This window comes from Tenrec ecaudatus, chromosome 5 (assembly GCF_050624435.1).
Source record: "Tenrec ecaudatus isolate mTenEca1 chromosome 5, mTenEca1.hap1, whole genome shotgun sequence".
Lineage (NCBI taxonomy): Eukaryota > Metazoa > Chordata > Mammalia > Afrosoricida > Tenrecidae > Tenrec > Tenrec ecaudatus.
This window is the reverse complement of record NC_134534.1, coordinates 128249631-128269234: the sequence shown is the minus strand read 5'-3', so window position 1 is coordinate 128269234 and position 19604 is coordinate 128249631. Positions and strand designations below refer to the sequence as shown.

Here is a 19604-nt window from a genome sequence, read left to right as displayed (position 1 = left end):
ATCAGGATGTGGTACAGTATTTTGGAAAAGTTGTACATTTGGGGCATCTTTAAATTCCATTTTCTTTGGACTAATATTAATTTTTCTGAAAGACATTATTTTTGTATTGCCTTAAAAAATAACAAAGTTAAGTTAGATCTATACTTTCCATGCTACACTAGGATAGATTCCAAATGAATCAAGGTACAAATGTAAACAAGAAGCCACTGAAGTACTACCAGCAACCACTGGAGAACTCCTTTCTGAGCCTGCAATGAGGAACGTCCTCTTCCCGACAAGGACTGAAAATCCGGAAGCCACCAGTTAAACGATGGAGAAGTCCAAGGAAATAAAATCAACTGTGGGGCATTGTGGGCAGAGATGAGGAGTGAGAGAAGTCAAGCGACAAATGTAAAACTGTTAAAAATATTTGCAACTTGTATCACAGGCCAAGGCATCATTCCTAAAATATAGACAACAACCAAGAAGAAAAGCAAGCCAATTGCCACAAAAGGAAACACAAAAGGCGAATTTTACCTCCATGAAAAGATACTTGATTCAGTCAAATAAGAGAGATGCGAATTAAACTCATACTGCCCACGCAGTTTTCATCTGTGAGGTTGGTAAGAAAACACACTCGCTAACTCTGTGAGCAAAGATGTACAGGAAGCAAGGCACTTTCATACCTTGGAGATGAAAGAGATCCCCCCACATAAGGGAGGATTGTGTCCATACTTTCCCAACTGAAAATGTATATGCCCCCAAGCATCAGCATAAGTCAGAATCATCTCAAGAGCAACTGGTGAGCACATATGCTTGCTACATGATGTATGTCCAAGCTTATTTACAAAGGCATTGTTTTTAATGCCAGCAATTGGAGACAGCCAAGTGTTTATCAGTATGGGACTAGCTAAGTAATAAATGGTGTATTTACACAAAGGAGTATTTAGAGCTAGACCAAGAATTCCTAAAAAGCCCTGGTAGCATACTGACAACACGTTGGGCTGCTAACTGCAAGGTCAGAAGTTTGAAACCACCAGCTGTTCAGAGGGGTTGGGGCAGACGGGGCTTTCTAATCCCATAAAGAGTTTCCCAGTCTTGGAAACTCACAGGGACAGTTTTACCTGCTTCTACAGGGTCACCATGAGTTGGAATGGACTTGATCGCAATGAGTTTATACCAAGACCAAAGCTCTCTGTGGGTTATCCAGATATACTGTTTAGCAACAACAAACGCACTGACAATTTGAGCTTTATGCAGTCTCTTCCAAACAAGCAAGTAATTAGTAAAACCCACCCACTGCTATCAAGTCAATTCTGAAGTTGAAACTATTTGGGTCTTTGTTATTGACTAGTATACATGCATTGTACTCTTTTACAACCATATAAATTTGGAAATCCAGTGCCCTGGCAATGTTGCCGCTTTTCAGAATGCATGCATGTACATACGCGGGGCTTTAAAGTTGTCAGCTGTACCAGGCAGTCCTTTGGGAAGAGAAAGTGGGAAGGATGAGCCATATGGCTCAAACAGGAAGTCGTGCTTATTATCAGCTGAGTGTTTATCCTTCAGGAAAATGTTTCCCACTCTTAGAATGACACTATAATTACAGTGGCAAGCTTATGTAATAAAGACAACATAAAAATTATACATTCATTCGTTATCCTCATTAATGGCACTGCCTTCATCAAATGAAGTCCATGAAGGTAAGTAAAACAGCATTCAAATTAACATGAAACAAAAATTTCAAGATGTGACGTCAGTATTTCTCGATATACCCACCACCGCTCTAACCCTTTCTGGAGGCATTGTGTGTTCTTTGACTTACACCATGTCAAAAAGGCATTTTGGGCATCCTCCAGGGACCCAAACCACATTCCTTTCCAATGCTCTTTGAGTTTGGGCAACGAAATGATGATTGACGGGGAACGATCAGGGTCCCTAGGGTGGATGGGGTATGATTCTCCCAGGACAGCTGTTGTACCCTTCAAGAAGAGAGGGTGCATTGTAATGACAGAGAAATCATTCCTCAGCACAACTTCCTGGCCTTTTTCTCATCAATGTAGTTTTCAATTTCCCTAAAATTTCCTAATAAACCCTCATGACAATCCTGTGTCTTTTTGAGAAAAACTACCAAGACAACCCCTTTGGGATCCCAGAAAACAGTCACCTCACCTTCCGGGCCGACTCTTTGCCTTGGACTTACCTGGTCCAGCAGACCCCCCTGGAAGCTGCTGGTTGGATGGAACTTGTTTTCTGTATCAAATTAGTAAGATTCCGCCCGTTCTAATGTGTCCCATAAAACTGCCCTTGTTAGTTTCTATCTTGCTTAGTGGACTGATAGAAAGATCAGCTCTTTGAACCAGCTGTGCTTCATGCAATGTTTGGCCCCAATTAACTCCAAAGCTCGCTGAAGCCAAGATGCTCGCATACAATTGAAAACACGAAGCACGAGAGACCCCAGCTTCCGTAGCTATGGCATTCACAGTAATTCCACAGTCCTGTCCCACAGCTCTGGGACTTTGGCACAGTTTCTTCATTTGTCCAGCTCGGCCACTTTCCATCTCCTAGCTCCTCCTTAAAATGCCCGGTCCACCTCACGACACTCCTGTTTGATGCAGGGCAGCATTTCCGTAAACTTGTTTCAAAGCTTCTGGGATTTGGGAAGACGTCTGTGGCAGAGTCCCGTTCGTGTGGAAGACACCATGACGAGACGCGGACAGGCGTGTTACTGAGAGCTTTGTCAGCAGCAGCCACACTGGGTTTGGGAGAGAGCAGCACATGGATGAACTGGGATTCTAGTAGCGGTACTGTCTGCCTCATCCTTACATTTCTTACTGTCCACCTCTATGACCAGAAGTTGGCTACTTTCCAAAATTAATATTCAAGTTTTGAGAGAAACTACAAGCTCATAGAAGAAGCATTTGAAACTCACCCCTCAAAAAATGCAAGGGGGAAAAAAGTGCTTAACATATCCCAAGTATCATTGCTGTACAATGTGACTCGATAGTCTGAAGTACCAAAGTTGGATTTGTTCTAATTAACTCATCTTACACAGTGCCCACTGTGTACACAAAAAGGAAATTGTCCCCTAGTCAAGGGTGGGGGAGGCAGAATTGTACTGTGAAAAAGTCCCCTTGGTGATTTTAACAACTGCCATCAGAATTGGCTAAGTCTGTCTCTTTCCTTGTTAATTCTAGAAGCTAGCCCTGCAATGACCTTACCATTTCAGAAAGCACCTCATTTAAAGTAGTTAGTGGTTTTTCACGGCCACGCTCAAAATAAACCAGGCTAGATCATGTCAGAAAGCCCTGTCGTGTGGCATTGTTATTTAGCAAGAGGGCTTACAAAAACCAAGTACATTTTAATACACTCAAAGAATACACCCTGCCCAGTTCACCTGTCGTACTTACAGTCCGTATCTAAGTGAAGAGCCCTCTTAAGGTACTCATTGCAAAGTGAAGTGACCGAGCACTTAGGAGATATGACAATGAGATCATACTAATGTCATAGTTTAATAAAACGATAACATTTTTCTTACAACATTATTAAAGTATAATCCTACTATGCAGTTTAAAAGGAATTTTTTTTAAAACCCTTTTGTTCAGTTTATATAGGTGAGATAATATCCTATTTAGAGGATTTTTAAATTAAAGATTTCATCTGACAAATCAATGTAAATACGACCACCATGAAAGAGCAACTGTAATGAAAATTTTACCTGAGCCGGCATAAAATCCGCTTCATCATCTTATATCGGTGACTGAGTTAAAAAGGGGTGGGAGATGGGGGAGAGGAACCTTATGAAGCAGCCGAAACGAAGTGCGGAGGGAGGCCTGAAGTGCCGGAAGAAGAAAGCTGAGTGGAAATACAGAACACACATCCTGTTTTTCACTGCAGAGTTGGTCTCAAACTATCAATCAACTCTCACCACTTCCTGCAATGGCAGGTCTACTCTAAATCTCAGAGTAACTGACTAGGTTTCATTTCCTCTGCCCAAACCTGCTAACAGGTAAGGCATGACATGCTGACACTAGAGTCAGCAACTGACTCCAGGGAGGCATTCAAGACACATTCCAAACGATGAAGGAGTAGTACACTGACCAGTTTGGCACGTAGTCCCCAAAGATAATGCCAACGGGCACACACTCACTCACACACCATCTCAGCTTCTCTCTGGGGCCAGGCTTCCTTCTGAAAGGGCACTGATGATGATGACACAGAATGAGCACATGTCTCGATTGGAAAGAATTGGTCCCAAACTTCAGGATCCTCTGCCCAAAACACATCTAGAAAGCATGCTCTAAAAGGGAACGCCACAGCTTTACGCAGGAGCTTTCGTTTGGTTGGTTGGTTTGGGCAGGGGGCTTTGACAGTGCAGTATTGTTCAGTATCGTTCACTTTCAATGCTAGACACAGCAGAAACATGACAGTTTCTATGGGAAATGTGGTGGCATAGAATATTTCACAAATATCACCTAATATCATCTCTCTGTCAGTTCTTCAATCCAGCTAACCATCCATCCCTCCAGCCCCGCATCTCCACCAAGCAGCTACTATTGACTAGACTTTGGCCAGATGCAGGGACTTAAAAAATGAGATGCTTACTTGCGAAGATCTTACCAATGAGTAGGAAAATGAGATAACCGGCGCTGGGTGTTAAGTGATATTTGCAAGTCTCATGTATGTATAAACACGCACACAAACACAGAGGACAGGGGAAATCACAGATACCACCCAACCTTAAATATCTGCTTGGCTTTTGAGTTGTATATTCATTTATATATTGACCCAGTAAGTAGTTATTGCAGACCTTTTGTATCACACAATATCCTAATCTCAATACATTATCCTTCAGTGGATTGAGTGAATCTATGCAGCTTCTTCAGGGCTCATGGAAAGAAGATTCAAGGTGAGATCACTTGGGGGGACTGGGAATCACACTTTATGAATAATTTTCTGAGTATAAACAGGGCCAAGTCTTATTTGGCAATGCCTACCTCTGTGGCCGGGAGAAGTTCCCTCCCCTTCCCTGGGCATTCGTTTCCTCATTTACAAAGAGAAGGACTTGGGTCAGACAATCCTTAAATTCATTTACAGATGAATATTCAAGGGTGGATTTTTCCCCTTGGGTATTGGAGTTGAATGTGTGGCATAAATGGTTATCAATCTATAAATTCACTAAGAAACCAGGCCATGGGCAGAAAGACTGGTGTGGACACATCCCCAGCTGCTTTTCTCAAGAAGTCTAAGACGAAAACGGCCTGTAATTATTTATGCAGGAGTTTCAATCGTCCCTGAGACTTCCATGAGAAAAATGTTCGTTGATGCACACAAGAACACAGAGTATCTGCTGTTATGTCCTAAAAGTGAATACCATTTCTAGCTCGGCCATTAAAGAAACAGAATTTTCTCTCTTTGAGCAAGAAGCTACTATAGTAATATGAGCAGAGGAGACTGATGAGTGATTTGAACTGTTGAATGCACAGTTAATGGTCTGAAATATGACACTCCCCTTCTTAATTCACATTGAAATTTCAGTTTTTAAAAAAGAAACTATGATATTAATATAGAAAAGATGACAGGATAAAAGTTATTTAAAGCATATTTAATTTGGGCCAATGAAATAACTTTTCTCCCAATTTCTAACTAAATTTTATGTCATCTTGTAGGCCTCGCCAATGAAAAAGACCTGTAGTCCACAGACGTGTGTGTCAGCTTGTCCCATTGTGGTGGCTTAAGTGTTCCCATGATGCTGGGAAGTCATGCCATCAGTATTCCAAATACCAGTCCATCTCTAGTGGTGGACAGGGTTCACCAGAGCTTTGAGACTAGGACAGGGGAAGAAAAGCCTGACGATGTATTTCTAAAAATTACCCAACGGAAATTCTATTGTCAGCCTGTACCCAACATATCAATGAGGACCGAGTGGAGGAAGACTCAGAGTCAATTCAAAGTCCATGGACACCAGTAGAGGGATTTTCTGAAAACCCTCTATATCTGAAACAAATAGATAATAGAAATATCCATTAATGGGAGATAGCGATGACTAGAAAAAGTCACTTAGAGTAAATAAACAAAATAGAGGCAAATTTAACAATAGATAAAGGGCTAAGACATCACATTGAAGCAAAACCACAAACTACAAATGTAACCATATAAAATAGTTTACAATGTTAACTGTATTTAGGCTATAACTTTAACTATGTAGTAAATTTCAGAATAAAGAAGCAAGCATCAATTGTAATTATAATAGTTCTAATAAAATTATATTACAACAACTTAGGACATCCATCACTTCAAAGTGGACTTTTGAGGCAGAATCATAGAGGATAATTTTGACAGAAAATAATCAATGGCATTATTAGTTTTCCCAAGGGCTTTAGTCATGTGATGTCAAATAATTTCTTTTATATGCACAATGCGGGCTTTTATAATTGACAAATGGTCTTCCACTTCCAGGCCTCATTGCCTGTCAGTGCTGCCTTTCGGAGCCCAGCCTGGCTCCCCATTTTATTCTCATTGTCTTCATACAATCCTGTATCATTCTTTATTTTTGTCATTTCGCGATGTAACTTCTTTTTCTTGAAGAATACCCGAGTCCTGGTGGCGCAGAGCTTAAACGCCGGCTGCTAGTGCTCCCACAGAGGTTCCGCGGCTTGGGGACCCCGGGAGGCAGTGCTATTCTATTCTCGTCCATAGGCTGCCTGATGAGCTGACCTCCACTTGACAGCTAAAGACGTGATGGGGGGCTGGGTGCAACAGCAACAACTAACAAGAGGCCAAGCCACACAACCACCACCGGGCGAAGCAGAGAGGAGGCCAGCAAGCAAACAATTCGCTGGAATGGAGATTAAACGTATTGGGTGGTTTCATCATTTGCAAGGTTTAGCTTTGACGAATGTCACTCCTCTTTGTAATTTTGTAGGTTCAAGAACTCCAATAACTACTACTCAGAAACAAGAATGCCCTGCATGGGGCATGCCCGGGGGCTCCAAATAGTTTGTGGAAAAACAGAATGAAAGACAATGGGATTTTTTTCATGAACTTTTGGAAGCCCCTTCGTATAGGTGTTTGGACTAGAGAAGCCCACCAGCGGTTGAATTTGCAAGAAGCATGGAAATGACCTCTTCCAAGCTTCATTTTACAGATGGCGTTATTGTGATTGGCTGGCTTTGATGAAGTACCTAAATGTGGGCCACTTAAAACGCACGAGTTGGAGATAGATCTAAGCGAGCGGGTTCCTTGCTCCAAAGGTTGCTCCATTTCACTATGTCTGAGCAGTTGTCGTAAGGGCAACAGAAATCATTCAAACTTTGAAAAAGGCAGCGAAGACTTCCGTGGGGACTTCAACTTACCTGGGATGCAGTGAGGACAGGAAAAATACAGTGTGAGGAAGCTGAAGAGAAGAAACCAAACCCACTGCCGAGGAGTCCATTCTGACCACTCGCGAGCCTATCCAGGGTTTCTGAGGCTGTGCCTTCTAAGAGCAAACACCGCGCCTTTCTCCCGAAGAGCAGGTCTGCACACTTCCCGAGCAGCACCACTGCAGCTCCTTCAAGCTAGAAACAGTTCATGCTAAACCAGTCTTTAAGAATACGACATCGGCCGTTTCACAAACGTCCCTGGAAGAATATACGTCTTCTCTTCTTGAAATGTTATACAAGAGGGTACCCCCAAAACCTGGAATCCCCCACCCCCAAGCTATGTATTAATTTTTTTAAAAACCACCTTTTCACCTTCAAAGTACTCTCCATTACATTTAATATATTTGTCAAATTTGTGATTCTATTCTTGGAAACATTTAAAAAACTCATCTGTTTGGATGACTGACAGCATGTCCCTCATTTTCATCACCTCTTCTATGTCATCAAATCACTGTCCTGTCCCACTTCATTTGTGGAAACAAAAAGAAGCTGCAGGGAGTGAGGTAAGGTAAGTAAGATGCATGGGGCAAGAAAGGCATGCTGTTTTGCTAAAAACTGGCTCACTGAGATGGCTGTGTGAGCAGGTGCGTTGTCGTGGTGGCAAAACCAGTCCCATCTGCCACAAATCAGGTCTTTTTTTTGTTGCACACTGTTATGCAAGCTTTTCAGAACCTCTAAATAGAAAGCTTGATTAACAGTCTGACCTGGTGCAACAAACTCCAAATGCACCATGTGTTGACATTTTCGTCCATTCCTCGGTGCTCACCTAGCAGGAAAAATGCATATTACAAAAGCTCCACCGAGTGGAGGTTTTTTGTTTTGTCTTGGGGGGTGCTAGCCCTTCATAATGTATATTGCGATAAAAATAATAATAGACCTACTCTTTTAATAAAAATTAGTCAACCATAAGTATTTTCCACCACTTATCTGTCAGCTTGCCATGCTGTGGTAGCTCGTGTGTTACTGTGATGTTGAATTCTATGTCATTGGCATTTCAAGTACCAGCAGGACCACCCCAAAGTAAACAGGTTTCAGCTGAGCTTCCAGAACAGACCACAAAGAAGCAATAGGCTGTCCACTTCTGAGGAATTAGCCCCTGAGAACCTTATCATAGCACTGAAACACGGTCAGTTACTGAAAGCCTGAGCAGGAGGCAAACACCGTCAGAGAGAAGGGCACAAAATGAGCCCCTCAAGTTGAAAGGCACTCAAAACATGACAAAGGAAGAGCTACCAGCAGTCTCAAACTAGAATTGACAACATAGTGATCTGGATGAAGGAAAGATTGTAGAGGGTAAAGCCTTCAGAACACTCATTTGCTGATGAGGCATGATTCAAAATGAGAAGAAATAGTTAAAACATCAATTAATAATTGGAACTTGGAATGTACAAATATAAGTCTAGGAAAGTCAGAAGTCATTAAAAATAAAATGAACCCGTAAATACCAATATTGCCTGGTTTAGTGAGCTGAACTGGGCATGTATCAGTCATTCTGAATCAGAAAATCATATGGTTTATTATGCCGGGAATGACAGACTCAAAAGACATGATGTTGCATTCATCGTCAAAAAGACAATTTCAAGATCTAGCTTAAGTACAATGCTTTTTGTGATAGAATAATTATTTGTCTACAAACAAGGAAATCCAATCAATAAAACTGATTTCAATTTATGCACCAACCACTAAAGCTAGTGATGAGGAAATTAAAGAATTCTACCGTCTTTTGTCTAAAATTGATCAAGCATACAATCAAGATGCATCGACAATTATTGATGGTTGGAATGCAAAAGTTGAAGACAAAAAGGAAGGAAGTGGAAAATATGGTCCAGGTGAAAGAAATGAAGCTGGAGATCACATGATAGAATTTTGTAAGACCAATGACTTCTTCACCACAAATACCTATTTTTCAACAATAAAAAAGGTGATGACGCATGTGGACACAGGTGGAGAAGTGCAATATCAGCAGCTAAAATAAGGCCAGGAACCGAACAGATCATCAATTGCTCAAGTTGAAGCTGAAGAAAATCCAAACAAGTGCATGAGAGCCAAAATACGACCTTGAGTCTATCCCTCCAGAACAGATGAGTTGTGGAATGACATCAAGAACATCATCCATGAAAAAAAAAGCAAAGGCAGGGGAGAAGGAAAAGACCAAAGGGAATGTCAAGAGCCTCTGAAACTTGCTCGTAGAATGGGAGATGGGAGAAATGATGAAGTCAAAGAGCAGAAGAGAAATTTCAAAGGGCAGTTCAACAAAGTTAAATATGCACTTTTTTTTGGGTTGACAAATATATGAAAGGACTTTAAAAAGCTTGTGGAAATTTTCTACTATTTAATCAATTCTATTTTCCATGATTTTTTCTTCCATTGATTTACTGGGTCTTATATCTAAAAAGATACACATTAAAATCTCTTCTCTTATAGAGCCGGGGGGTGGGGGGTGAGCATCTGAGGAGGGTAAGGAGACAGGAGGCTAGGACATCAACAGTAACTTTGGAGAACAGCCTGTCCTGCCCTCTTTGTTTCTCCCCACTGCTATCACACACACACACAATCTTAGAGCAAAAGGATGACTTTATGTTAAAATATATATATATGTATACTTTTAAAATCTCAAGTTGCTATAGCAAAGTTACATAGTAAAGAGAATGTCTCTGTAGGTGAAGTCTTACACAAATCTGGAGACGGTATTATTTACCAACATCCTTCTGAGAAATGGCAAGGTCGGGGAGTGATACGTAGGTTAAGAAAGGTTCAGTGTTCATGAAAAGCAGTTCAAAAGCAATACAACCTATGACATCTTTGAAACACTTACATTTACCTTGGGCCAAATCAAGTCGGAAATGTGGACCTCATAGCTTTGCCATCCCTCTTTGTACTCTCTCCCCAGCCCTCTTCTATCTTCCTATCTTTTCCTTCTCCTTCACACACACACACACACACACGCACGCACGCACGCACACACACACACACACGCACACACACACACACACACACGGCTGTCAATAAAATGTGCTTCACTGTAATCCCAAGGCTGTTCCAGGCCACAGCCCACAAGCCTCCTGATCTGTGCAACCAGAATATGTCCCTTCCACAATGGCCGCTGGCGAATTTTCCTTTGGGGCCCACCCAGCATTACAGCATGTATCTGGAGATCCTTTTCTCCTTTTAATTTTGATTCCTTTTCCCCCTTTGTAACCTCTACTGCTCATTCACATAAATACACAGACATACATCAAACCAAACCTTAAGCCACTGCCATTGCATCAATCCCAACTCAGCGATCCTATAGGGCAGAAAAGAAAGGTTTCCAAGACTGTAAATCTTTACAGCTTTCTCCCTTGGAGCAGCTGCTGGGTTAGAACTGCTGACCTTGCTACATTATAAGTAACCTACACCACCACACACGCACGGCACGGCACGGCACGGCATGACACACACACAGAGAGAGAGAGAGAGAGAGAGAGAGAGAGAGAGAGAGAGAGAGAGAGAGAGAGAGAGAGAGAGAGAGAAATGCTTTAAATAGGTTCTGGCACAAAGCAGGAAATAAATAACATCTGGTCAAAGCCAAGTAAGTGGTCAAGCAGAGAAACAAGAGCAGCCCCAGCAGGGCAGGAAAGACGACTGGGAGACGGGCACTTCCGATCTAAGGCAAGCCTCACTGTCAGCTCTGTCATGATTCCGTGAAGCACAACCTTGGGTATGCTGAGCTTGAATGGCTCCAACATGACTACATTTCCTCTATGTGGAAAAGCCAACAATGTTGTTTAAAGATAGGGGTTAGTGTTTTCACTAACCAGTGGCTCTTTAGAGTCAATTAAACTAAGTGGAAATCAATCAATAAGATGAAGAAGACTTTGCCACAAAAGGAAGGGCGTACTGCGACCAAGATCTTAGAGATGAACAGAAACGAGAAGGCATTTCATGTGTAGCATCCCTGATTTTACAAGTAAACAGCCACCACCACCAAAATATTAGCAACACTGCAAGCAGAAGTTCCTTCACACGATATGGGGAATTGGATCCGTGTGTTTCTTGATGCACTGAAAGGCTTTGGTTTCACTTTTCTGTATTATGTTCATGATACTCCCGTCTAAAAATCTGTGATGGCTTCCCAGAATACTCAGAATAAAACCCAAACTCCCTACTAATGATGAAGCTCCTACTGAGCATCCATGCCTAGGTCTCTGAGCTCCAGCTCCACGGCCTTCTCCCTGCCTCTGGGACCACCGACTCAGCCAAGCGTCCAAGGCTTTTGCCCTGGTTTCTTCTTCCCTCAAATCTCAGCAGCCTGGCTCCGACTCAGCTAACAAGGCACCTCAGGCAGACTGTGGGCAGGCAATCTATCTAGAGCAGTGCTTCTCACGCTGTGTCATGCCAAAGAACACACAGAAAATGACATTTGCTAGCAAGACACAGAAGGAAAAATGCTCATCCCTGAGGCTGATGGGGGTTAATATCTGTGTTCACCTGGAGGCCACCTGGGGTTCCATGACCCATCAGCTGAGGTGCTCTGCCCTTCGCCCTCTACCCTCCTACACCTAGGGCTCCTATTGTGGGCCTGTGTCACGTACATTTTGATGGTCTGTCTGCTTGTTTTTGTTGGGAGCAATAATGTATTGTTTTCAGTGAAAAGCTGGGCTCCAATTCAACTAGGTCTGCACACGTTGCCTAGTGACACTGGTCACATTCTTCACAATGCCAGGGGCAATCTCACACTTTCCATCCTAGATGTTCCCTTTCCATTCATCTAGTGTGTATGGCTCTTCACATCCTCGTCCATGCTTTGTTTTTTAAAAGATAATTTTATTGGGGGGCTCTCACAGATCTTATAACAATCTATACATCAGTTGTATCAAGCATATTTGTACATATGCTGCCATCATTATTTTCTAAACATTCCTCCCCAACCCTCCCACCCGCATGACCCCTTGATAAATTTTATTATTATTTTCATCTCTTACACCAACCACTGTCTCCCTTCACCCACATTTCTGTTGTTCATCTCTCTTGGCAAGAGGGGGGTGGGTTATGTGCCGATCATTGCAATCATTTTCCCCTTATCTCCTCTCCTTCCCCCACCTTCCATCTACCCTCTTGGTATCGCTATTCCATTTCTATTTCTGAGGGGTTTATCCGACCTGGATTCTGTGTGTCATGAGCTCTTATCTGTACCTGTATACATGCTCTGGTCTAGTCAGAATTGAAAGCCAGGATTGGGATCATGATAGTGGGAGGTGAGGAAGCCTAAAAGAACCAGAAGAATATTGTGTTTCATTGGTGCTATACTCCACCAAGGTTGACTCATCCCTTCCTTGTGACCCTTCTGTGAGGGTATATCCCATTGTCTTACAAATGGGTTTAGGGTCTCTGTTCTGAACCCCCGCCCCTTGTTCTCAACAATGTATGTTTTTTGTTTGTTTGGTTTGGGTCTTCTGATGCTTGTTACCTGATCCTGTCAACACCTCTTAATCACATAGGCTGGTGAGCTTCTTCCATGTGGGTTTGTTGCTTCTCTGCTAGATGGTCACTTGTTTAACTTCAAGCCTTTAAGACCTCAGACATTATATCTCTTGATAGTCAGGCACCATCAGCTTTCTTTACCACATTTGCTTATGCACCCATTTTGTCTTCAGTGATCCTGTCACAGAATGCCAGGTTGTTCTCATCTTTGTTTTAAAGGAATTGTTGTAACTGTTGGTTTCCTTGCAGTGATTTTTTTAAAAAGAAGCTTAGTACCCACAGGAGATACACATTTGGACTGAATTTGTTATTTAGCTACCAGGTGACTTCAGGGGTCCATTTCAGTTCACAGTTTGAACGGTATCTCAGGACAATAGTGTCAGGATGTCCTCTGGTCTCAACCAGTCTAATAGGTTTAGAGTTTTGTTGGTTATTTCATTTTTTTACGGAATTTGAAGTTCTATGTTCCATATTTTCCCCCATTCTATCAGGGTTCATCTAGTGTGGTTCTGATGAGAACACTTAAGAGTAGCTGCCATGCACCATTTAATTCTTTAATCTCAGGATAGGTGAGGCTATGTGGTTCATAGACCAGTGTTTCCCGAAGTGGTGATACTGCCCCCTGGTGGCATGGGACCAAAGGGGAGGGGGCTGCAAAAACATGTCTATACTTTATCTTGGATTATGGGCTATAGTACAAAAGGTTTTAGTTGCCAGGGGGCTAAGTTTTGGGAATTTTTTTTCTTGAAAAGAGGTAATACATCAAATAAGTGTGGGGTATCTAAAATGTAGACTATTACTCCAGTAAGTAGCTGCTAGTTTGAGTCTTTGTTTCTTTCTTTTTCGTGTACTCTGGATAAGTAGAGAGCAATCGTTACCTTAGAAAAAGCAGGGTAGTTTTCAGGTTGAAAGAAGAGGTAGTGCTGGCTAAATTTTCAAATATGCCCCTTTGTCTCCACTTTCCCATCTTGAAAACAACATGCATATGAACAAGTTCAAAATTCCTGCCATACACTAAGTGTAAGACTAAGTCAAGAGGTTTAATGTGTTTATTTCTGCGTGCTGCCTCTAAATTAAATTTTTGTCCATAGCTACACCATAGAAAGTTTGGAAATTATTGATTTCACAACATTGGGAGCGGAAAGTAAGTATTGGTCATGTTTTTACTACATTGTGATATACTGAGGTTAAAGCATGCCTATCTACATTGTGATGGGAGTCAAAAACTTAAATAATGCAGAATATTTATCTAGTCACTATTAGGAGACATAATGAAATGTCTTCCTAAATGGTTATCACAATGACATGAATCCATTAAGCCAGAATCAATCAATGGTTTCTTAATGCCAATCCAATATTATAAAAATGAATGAAAGCAATGAACTAGCTGCTTACTGGCTTGAGTTTTCTGGAATTATTGAGTGGCTGACAACACTCTATCTCTGCCTCTCTTCCCGTACTCTATACCATGGTTCATGTGTTCTCTAAAGAACATTTGGAATGTTTGCTTCACTAGGGAGAAAATGGACAGAACAGGGCATGGCTATGTACAAATAGCTCCTTGAGTATCATATGTATGTGTATAAACTTATATACAGAATTACATATAATTTTGCTCATTTTGATTATATTTTAAAATATATAATTACATTTATTTTGTTGTTGCTGTGTAGGTACACATAGCACAACTCGCACCAGTTTCACTGGTTTCTACACAGTGACCACGAGGACATTCTTCAAGTGGTAGAACCAGTCCCACTCTCCCTTTGAATTGTTCGACCCTCATTAACAGAAACTCACTGCCTGCTAAATTTCTCTCTCATCTCTTGAATTGTTACCATTAATTTAATCCCATAAAGATAGGTCTTACAGGGAGTGTTAGTCTGGGTACTTTAAAGAAACAAATCCAAAGAAACTCATGTATAGGAGAGAGTTTTATATAAAGGTTAAGTGCATTAAGAAAACATCCCAACCCAGTGCTGCCCAAGCCCACAAGTCCAACATTAACCCATAAGTCTGACACCAATCCACAAAGCCCTCCTTCATCTCACAAAACAGACGCTATGATGCTGACTGCAGGAGGAAAGCCGAGTCAGTGTGCAAGCATCACAGCCCTGGCAGGGGTCTCTATATGGGTGCTCCAGCACCCAGGGCTGCATCGGGCTATGTTCATGTGGCTTCTCCTCAGGGATGTCTTGCAGGAAGTCAATCTTGCCAGCTGAAGCAGGGCTAAGGCACCCTGGTCCGACCATCAGAAAGCATGAGACCTGAGAACTAGAATGGCAAGGTTCACAGAGCCATTTATCCCTCCCGCCCTTCAATTAACCCCACATGTGTGTATTGGCCAGGTTGGTACAGTAACTACCTCACAGGGCAGGATGCTCAGGGCAGGTACTTTTTTATCTGTTAAACTAAACTACTACTTGATTTTGACAATTTAAAGTTTAAAAATGATCCCAGATCAGTAGTTTCAGGGTTCATCCAAACTTCATGGCTTTCAGAAGCCTGAAGAATTTTTGAAGAATTCAAATTTCAAAGAATTTTAAATCCTGTTCTGTATTTCTCCCTTTTTGAGAAGGATTCTGCTAGGGACTCTTTAATCAAATTGTTCAGTAATGGAAGCCAGGCACTGTCCAGTTCTTCTGGTCCTATGGCAAAGGAGACAGTTACTCATGGAGGCAAATGGCCACACATTCCACATCCTCCTGCTGTTCCCAACTCTCTCTTCCTCTGCTACTCCAAGCCATTAGAGATGAACTGTTTGCCTGGGATGGCCACTTGCAAGCTTCTAAGACCTTCCGCTTCACAATGAGAGAGAAGGGAGCACCTGCCACTATGCTAACTAGCCATCTCCTGGGGCATACCTGCTCATCTTCTACATAATGGCCCCATGAGATGACAATCAGATCAGCTCACTGATTTAATAAGGGCAGCTATTAACTATCTCCCCTTAGGTAGGGAAGCTGAGTGTGTGTGTGTATATATATATGTATATATATATATATTTTTTTTTTTTCCTGAGAAGATGGTACAACAGAGAATTATTCTCCTAGAGATCCCGTTGTGTGACCAGGAGACCAACTGATGAGGGGGGAAACTCTGGGAAATTAGACACGAGACCTAGACTCTCAGCATCCCAGAGTTTATTTCACACCTCCCTCTCTGATTTTTGCCCATGGAGAGCTCAGCAGAACTTGCCACAGCATTGACATTCCCTTCTCATGATACCTGCCTGTGCCTAACATAGCACGGTCAGTGGGGTGCCATCTGTCAGTCTCCTCCCCTCTCCCCTAGTTCTGTGACTCACCAGCACAGTGAAATATCCCAAGAAAGAATGCCAAGGCCCCACATCCTCTCAGGCCACTGGAGGCTCTGGTTGCTAGAGGCCAAAGTGGACCACTGACTAGAGCTTCACAGCTGTAATCCCTTACCAGAGCCCTGCTCCCTCCCCTCCTAGTTAGAGTGCGGCACTCCAAAGATGGAAACCCCCAGTTAAATCAACAGGAATCTGGCCCCGTAAGACAGGAATACAACTTGGAACTTTCAGTGGGCTCCAAGAGCTTATTAGGTTTGTCCCTATTCTCTTTGGGGGAAAAAAAAAATCCACAAAATTCTTTCCTGCAACCAAGCATTCCCAGGTTTCTCGGTGGCTTCCCCTCCCCTATCTAGGCAACTGGCAGACAATGGGACACAGTAGGACCTCCCCCTGATTGGAAGTCCCTCCTCACACTGCACCTTGGGTCCCACTCCAATAGTCTATGTCCACCTTGGGGAGACACAAGGAGTGATAGTACTGATTTATGCAGAAACCCACAATGAAAGAGCCTTCTGTATGAACACAGTAGAAGGGCTACACTCACCCTATGTAACATACAGGGTTGATAAGTGACTCTGGTAGATTTAATATACCCCTCACCTACCCCAACCACCATTACCCTCAAGACCTTGCTACCTTTACCACAGTAACACATGCTCTCTTATAACCTAACAAGTAACATCACATCTAGTATTACCCGCCTTTCCAACTTATCACTATACTTAACAGTAAGGCTTCCTATGAATACCACCACTTAAAACCTACTCTGGAGCACCTATATCCTATTCCTCCTATCCAGCCAACTATCATTCCCTCCTCATCAACAAACAATATGATTTCAGCATCTATCTGACCCTCTAACCTAGAGCCAATCCGCATCACCCACCACCACCAGCACACAATCCATAAGCCTATATATCACCTACAGCTCAACCAATATGTGGCTCAAATAACAGCCATCAATAGCTACCACAAAAAAAATCAATTAAAACAAAAGTCAACAACTGAAGATATGCCAAGCACAATGGAATACAAAGAAGTAGAAGTCCTTGAATTGCCAGATAGGGAATGCAAAAAAGAGATTAGGTGATCTATCTTGAAAACAGATGAAAACACACCCAAAGGAAATTCAGGAGCTAAAAAATGACATGGCAGAAATAAAAAACAAAATACAAGATTGGACCAATAGAATGGAAGAAATGGAAAACGGAATCCGCAAACTCGAAGACAATGAAGCATAATTCAGTAAACGAGAGAAACAATCAAACAAAAAAGCAAGAGAATCTGAAGAAAGCCTGAGGAGATGTGGGATATCATGAAGCAAAATAATATTCAAATTATTGGGGTGCCTGAGCAGGCAGAAACAATTAGGTCTACAGTTAAAATAGTAAGGGAATTCTTGGAAGAACATTTCCCCAATATCACAAAGGAGGAGACGATAACCATTTAAGCAAAGAACAAATACATTAAGCCCCCCACGCAAAAACACATCAAGACAGACAGTAGTCAAATTATGCAACTTCAAGGAAAAGGAAAGGATCCTGAGAACAGCTAGAGAGAAAAGAGTAGTCACATATAAAGGTAAACAATTGAGAGACCAGAGCTGCACCTGTGTGGAGTGGCAACAGGGGAGGGGTAGTAGAGGATAAGGTTCCTGTGAGCGCGCAGCTGCAGAGGACCCCAGCCTTGCTGGCTAGTCGAGGTGCAGTGCAGTTGTCAGCCAGTCTGCCCAACCGGAGCTGGCTCGTTGGGGCAGCATGGCAGGGTCATTGCTGCTCTGCGGGCCGGGGGCATAGGCCTCTTGGTGCTGCTGCTGTTGGGTCTACTTTGGCCACCCCCTGCTCTTGGTGCGAGGCTGGTGAAGGAGCCCCAAGCCTGGGCGCCCCTTGCCTCCCATATCTGAAACTAGGGCTCCCCACCGCTTCCATCGGGCACTAAACCGGAAGAAGGTGGCAGGGGTGATGCCAGAGCTGGAGCAGGCCCACCTGCGAGAGGCTGAATGGCAGGAGTGGGCACGCATCAAGGCGCAGCTGCAGCAGCTCTTGGGTGCTCCTCAGACGGCACCCGCGGCGCTGGGCTTGGACAATGACCAGCTTGGGTGTGCCCTGCTCCACACTCACTTGGTCCCCGCCCTGGCCCCGCCCCCGGGTCTGTGCTCAAAACTCGGACCCCAGCCTACAACGAGGGCCCTGCAGGACGCCGAGGACACCAGCAATGAGACCCCGATGTGGATCCCGAGCTGCCGAGGTACTTGCTGGGGCGGCTCCTCATGGGAAGCCGGGACATTGAGACCGTGGCAGCCTCTTGCCGCCTCAGCCGCGCAGCAGACCAGGATCTGGGCCCTGAGGTGAAACCTGAGGGTGTGCTGGGTGCACTGTTGTGGGTGAAACGCCTGGAGACTCCTGTGCCCAGGCGCCTGGATGCTGTCTCTTGGCACCCTGAGTAATGCTGGAATGCCAGGAGCCCTGTAACCCAGAACTACCCACCTCGCCTCTGACACACAGAATGCTTCTTCTCAACTGCTGCGACCCCAGCTACTGTCTGCTGCCCCTTAATCTCAAGATTCCTATCAACTGGCCCCACAATAAATATGATATGAAGCAAAAAAATAATAATAATAAAGGTAAGTAGTTAAGAATAAGCTCAGACTTCTCTGCAGAGACCATGCAGAAAATAAATTGGAGCATCATATTCTGAATGTTAAAAGGCAACAATTACAATCCAAGAATCCTTTATGCAGCAATGCTCTCCATCAAATATGAAGGAGAAATGAATTTTTTCTCAAATAAGGAAACATTAGAGAATTTGTAAAAACAAAACCAGCATTACAAAAAACATTTTCCATTCTTTATGGACAGAAAACCATCAACTGCAGCACTCAAGAACATACTGAAAACAGAACTCAAAACATTATATATCTAGTAGAGAAACAATGACAAGAACACACCACACACACACACACACACACACACACACACACCACTCTAGAAAAGGGGAAGAAAGGGAAATATAGAAAAGGGGAAGAAAGGGAAATATCAAACACAAATAATACAAGATGACTGCTTCTAATCTACATTTAGATTTCATTGAACTGAATGTCAATGGACTAAATACACCAATCAAAAGACAAAGAGTAGCAGACTGGATTAGACAACAAGCTCCATCAATCTGCTGTCTTTAAGAGGAACATCTCAAACTCATAGACAAAAAGGCACTAAGAGTCAAAGGATGGCAAAAAAATTACTAATGGCAATTTTAAAAAAGCAGTGGTGGCAATATTAATCTCTAACAAAATAGACCTCAAAGTACATGATATAACAAAAGACACGAATGGGCGTTACATAATGCTCAAGGTTATCAATAAGCCAAGGGCTCACAACCGTAATAAACTTTTATGTGCCCAACTAAGGACCCCTGAAATT

General features: G+C 42.8%; 1 protein-coding gene and 1 pseudogene across 1 annotated transcript in view; one reads left to right on the top strand and one right to left on the bottom strand.

The window, feature by feature from the left end:
• Positions 1 to 19604, bottom strand: part of SHQ1 (SHQ1, H/ACA ribonucleoprotein assembly factor) — a 134739-nt gene that overhangs the window by 1917 nt on the left and 113218 nt on the right. The window lies entirely within an intron of this gene.
• LOC142448517 (proSAAS pseudogene) lies at positions 17940 to 18628 on the top strand (annotated as a pseudogene).